Genomic DNA, 5,532 nt, shown 5'->3' on the forward strand with positions numbered 1-5,532 from the left:
CTGTCTAAGATCAAGCGATGGCACAAAAGGAATCCGCTGTGCCTTTGATCTTCCCAGTACGTGTCCAGCTCAAGACGTTTTGCTGCTTGAAGTGAAGGACAGAATGGCAGCTCCCTCCTTCCTCAACTGATATAGATGTCACCCAGAATGATAGATAAATCTTACTTCCATACTTACAAATGAACAAACATCCTCAACTGTACCTAGGCACAACAAACTAACTCAAGGAGCACTGAGCAGGGCAAAATAATTAGTACCCAGAGCTCTGTCCTCCAACACAGCCTAACTCCTACCCCACCAGTTTCTGCCACCTAAGGGTGCATTTACACTGCATAATTAATGCAGTTTGACATCACTTTGACTGCAATGGCTCAATGCTATGGAATGGTGGGAGTTGTATGGTGAGGCACCAGCACTCTCTGGCAGAGAAAGCTAAAGAAATGAGAAAATTATAACTCTCATGATTCCACAGCATTGAGTCCTGGCAATTAAAGTGATGTCGATATATATTAATTCTATACTGTAGAGATGCATCCTAGGATGGCTGCTCCTCACTTTGGATAATAGTGTCAGGGTATTGTGAATTGTGTGAAATGTTAAAATCAATCTAGGCTGTTAGAAATGCCTTCTGTGTTAGTCTCGGCAAGGCATTTCAGTAACTATGGAGTTAATAAGAACCTGCTTTGATTGATGTATCACAGGACCAATGGGGTCAAGTTTGTTTGACCGGGACTTCCTTCTTGGTCTGTGGAATGCAGGGGTGTGTCGTCTGTTAGTGTGTGTGTTCGGTTTGAGCATTCTCTGGAGATGGACTATGAATGCTATGCTCTGTAGCCGAGGAGACACAGCCATGTGTCCAGGATTTATTGTGAATAATTGCAACTGTAAATAGTTATGTAAATAAAGTTAAACAACAGTTGGATTTCGCCTGCTGGAGTGATTGTTGACCAGTGCTGATTCTCCGCATGGGAAAACAGCCTGGAGAAGGAGGTGAGACCGGGATGATGTTTTTGGAACCCACTCTGCACAGCAACCAGGGTCTCACCCACCGTCGTCACCGCTGACAAATAGTTGGGCCAGTCCTCTTGTTACATCTCTATGAATTAATGTCCAGCAATGTTACAGTATTAAAGTTGCTTTTGTGGCCTATGATTGCTGCAAAAATCCCCAGCAAGCATGACCACTAGGGGTGTACCTATCTACACTGTAGAATTAATGCAGTTTGACTCATGATTAATATTGTGGAGTGATGGGAATTGTAGGTTGGTTAAGCACCAACCTTCTTTGCAAAAGGCTAAAGCCCTTGCAAAATTATAGATCCCATGAACCCAAAGAATTCCAAAGCCATGGCAGATAAAGTGGTGACAAACTGCATTAATTCTGTAGTGTAGATTCGCCAGAGCTTAATAAAAAAGTAACTTTCCTAAGTTATTTGCTTCTCCCTTACTGAGCATTGTTTCTCCCTCACTTTGCTAAATAAGAAACTTTGCACAAACCCAAATCTTCTGCACAAGGAACCCCAATTCAAGATGGTGATCTCTTATCCATTTTGTCATCGTCATCATCATCATTACTATTACTATTTTCTTCTAACCCCCACTGTCTCTTCTTGCTTCCAGATCAGCAGTTTGCTCACATCCCTTCCACGCTAAGCATATTTCATTTTCTTTGTCTAAGGTGCTGAATGGTTATGAATAGTAAGGACAGACGATCTGTAATTATTTTTTAATTATTAATGGTTTTGTTAGATCCCATCACTTTTTACATTATATTTTCACTAATGTGAGTTAAATAACAAATGTTCTTGAGTGTCCAGGGAGTTCCACATAGTATTTTTTTCATCCTTTCATAACATTAGTTCAAACTTTGTGAGTAGACTGCCATGAAGCTAGTCCCTGACTCAGGGCTGTAATTCTGTGGTGTTATTGAAGGCTTTCATGGCTAGAATCACTGAGTTGCTGAGTTTTCTAGGCAGTATGTCCATGTTCCAGAAGCATTTCCTCCTGACGTTTTGCCTGCATTTATGGCAGGCATCCTGAGAGGTTGTGAGGTGTATTGAAAACTAAACAAAGGGGATTTATATACCTCTGGAAAGTCTGGGGTGGGAGAAAGAACTCTTATCTGTTGAAGGCACGTGATAATCTTGCAATTAAACACATTGATTAGCATTGAAAAGCCTTGCAGCTTCAAGGCCTGGCTGATTTCTGCCTGGATAGTTTCTTGGGAGGTGTTAGCTGGCCCTGTTTGTTTCATGTCTGGAATTCCTGTTTTCAGAGTGTTGTTCTTTATTTACTGCCATGATTTTAGAGTTGTCAGACTACACAGAGAAGCCATTGAAATCCACAAGCATGTGGACAAGTTCAACAGAAAGGTGGAAATCATGAAAATAAACAAAATCTGGCTAACAGTGTTTAAAAAGCTCTAAAATCAGGACAGTAAATAAAGAACAACACTATGAAAACAGAGGAATCCTAAACATGAAACTATCAGGGCCAGCTAACACCTCCCAACAAAGCATTCCCCCAGGCAGGAAGAAGCCAGACATTGGAGCTGCAAGGCCTTTCAATGCTAATCAAGGCGGCCAATTGCACCATTCACACTTGTCTCAAGTAGACAAGAGTTCTTTCTCCCACCCTGGACCTTCCACAGATATATAAACCCCACTTGCATAGCTTTCCAACAGACCTCACAACCTCTGACGATGCCTGCCATAGATGTGGGAGAAATGTCAGGAGAGAATGCTTCTGGAACATAGCCTACAGCCCGGAAAACTCACAGAAACCCAGTTACATTTCTAACTCCAGGTTCTAACTTGGTGTTCTTAGGGAGTATCTACATTATAGAATTAATGCAGTTTGACTCGCTTTAACTGCCATGGCTCAATGCTATGGAATCCATTATTGGGAGTTGTAGTTTGATGAGGCAGAGACGCCTAAAGACCTTGTACAACTCTCATGACTCCATAGCATTGAGGCATGGCAGTTAAAGCGTGTCAAACTGCATTAATTCTACAGTGTGGATGCACCCCGGCTTCTCGTGTGTAGAAAACCGAGTCTTGAATGAAGTTCCTTCATAAGCAGCAGTTTACAAACCGAGGCGCTCTTGGAGTTCCAGCTGGAGGCGTGTTGGGGAAGGAAAGAAGAATCTGCTATCGAAAAGTCCCCGGGTTTAAATGCATACATTCAAGACAAACTCTCCCCCAAACTCCTGGATAAATTATGCAGAAGGATTTCTGGATTTCTTTCGGAGTAATTAAGTTTCGATTTCTTGCATTTCTGCGGGTGCCAGGAAGCGGCAGGCGCCGAAGATTGCGAAGGGAAGAAGAAGGAAAGCTTCATTGATTGCTCCGCACTTGAAGGTTGATTTCGTGACTTGACTTCTGCCTGGAGAAAGGGACACTGGCAGCCCAGGGACAGGGGTCACTTCCCGAAGCCACCTCGGCTCCCACTGCCAGGAGGAGCGAGGTCTATATGGAGAATGAAGGCGGTTTGACATCACTTGAACTGCCAGAGTTCAATGCCATGGAGAGGATCCTGGGGGTTATGGTTCTATCTACAAGTTCTTCAGACTTCTCTGCCAAAGAGGGCTGGTGCCTCTGTGCTAAATAAGGAAGAAGAGATGGTGGGACTGAGAGATCCATTCATTGTATGTTCCCAAAAGGGATTGGAGATTAGCAGCGCCTCCTACCTTTTGCAGCTCCTCTTCTACCTGCGCAGAGGAAACCTCACTGAGTTCAAGCGGATTTACTTCCAAATATATCTACACTGGATGGCAGCTGTATAGTCTCATTCAGTCCTGGAAATTGACCTCTGCGCCTAGATCTGCACTGCCATATCTGAATCCAGATTGTCTGCTTTGATCTGGATTGTATGAGTCTACCAAAGCAGATAATCTGGATTCAGATACCGAATTATATGTGTTGGATGTCATCTTGGACTCCACAAGTCTCAAGTCCTCAATGAGCAGCTGGGTTGGAATGGGGGAACCCTCTCTCTATTCCCATGCATGCCTAGAAGGGGTCTTTCCTGTCTCTATTCTTCTCTTGTTTACCATCACCTCCCCCTTTGTCGTTGTAGCAATGTGATCTCTTTGAGGTATGAGGTAACGTCCTTTCTGTTGGGATGTTTATTGCCCTAAGGCTTTGACCACGTGGTAAGCCCCGTTTTTGGGTCTCTTCTGCCTTTTGTTTCCTCCTGAGACCATGCATTTTGCCATTTTCCAGGCAAAATGTAGCTATCTAGATATTTTTGTTATTTTTACCTTTTTACCTTCCTTAGAAGTTAGCCTAGAGAGCTAGTTAGCTCCAAGAACCTTTTCTATCCACAATGGAATTCTTTTTACCACAATAAATATTTTTAACCTATAATGGAGACTCTGCAATTCTTTGCCATCCTAAGGAATAAAGGCTTATCCCAGCTCACCATATGTAAGTTTCTGCTGTTTAGGAGTGCTTCTGCCACTCTGCTGTATTTTTGTGGAATCACCCCAAGCGTGGGTTATTTTTGAGTCTAACCACTCAATAGATTCCCAACAATATGGCAGTGTGGACGGGGCCTGAAAACCGGAACAATTCTGAATACAACTGCAGGAAGCAAGCTGTGGAGAGGATGGGTGCATCTACAACAGTGGTTTCCAACCTTTGGGCCTCCAGGTGTTTTGGACTTCAACTCCCAGAAATCCCAGCCAGCTTACCAGCTGTTAGGAAGTGTGGGTGCTGAAGTCCAAAACACCTGGAGGCCCAAAAGTTGGGAACCACTGATCTACAAGGTAGAATGAATGCAGCTTGAAACCAGGTGAACTGCCATGGCTCGCGGCTATGGAATCATGGGAGTTGTAGTTTTACAAGGTTTTTAGCTGCTCTGCCAAACAGTGCTGGTGCCTCACCAAAGTTCAGCTCCCATGGTTCCAGGCAGTTAAAGTTATGTCATTCTGCATTAATTCTACCTCGCAGAGATGCACCCTCAGTAAATCACACATGGCATCGTGCTCTCAGATGCCTGATTGTCTACTATTACTTAACTAGTAGCGATATTGCTACTATAACTATACGTGTGTGTGTGTCTTCAAGTCATCTGTCGACTTGTGGCGACCTAATGAATTTAGTACTGCTGTGGTTCTTCCATCCTTACTGCTACAAGGGTCCGTCTACACTGCAGAATTAACGCAGTTTGAGACTACTTTAACTCTAATGGCCCAATGCTATGGAATCATGGGAGTTGTAGTGTGGCATAAATTAAATACGGGCCTCCCCAAGATACCCACTCCGATGGAGTAATAAGAGATGGGGTGGCTTCGACATGCGTTGGAATCTCATCTGCCTTTTATCCTTGTAGCAAAACTTCAAAAAGTTGCATTTGTTTGGACACTCCTCTCTTAAAATTCGCACCAGTGGGCAGCAGGATTCTGGGAGCGAAGATCCAAAAGAAAGGGGGATTTATGTAGCTGTGTAACTCGTTCTGTGAATAGGAAGGAGGCAAGTTCGAAGTGGGAGGAAAGTGGGTCCTCTGGTTGGCTTGCCTTTCCAGGGTGCTG

This window comes from Anolis carolinensis, chromosome 5 (genome assembly GCF_035594765.1).
Source record: "Anolis carolinensis isolate JA03-04 chromosome 5, rAnoCar3.1.pri, whole genome shotgun sequence".
Classification (NCBI taxonomy): Eukaryota; Metazoa; Chordata; class Lepidosauria; order Squamata; family Dactyloidae; genus Anolis; species Anolis carolinensis.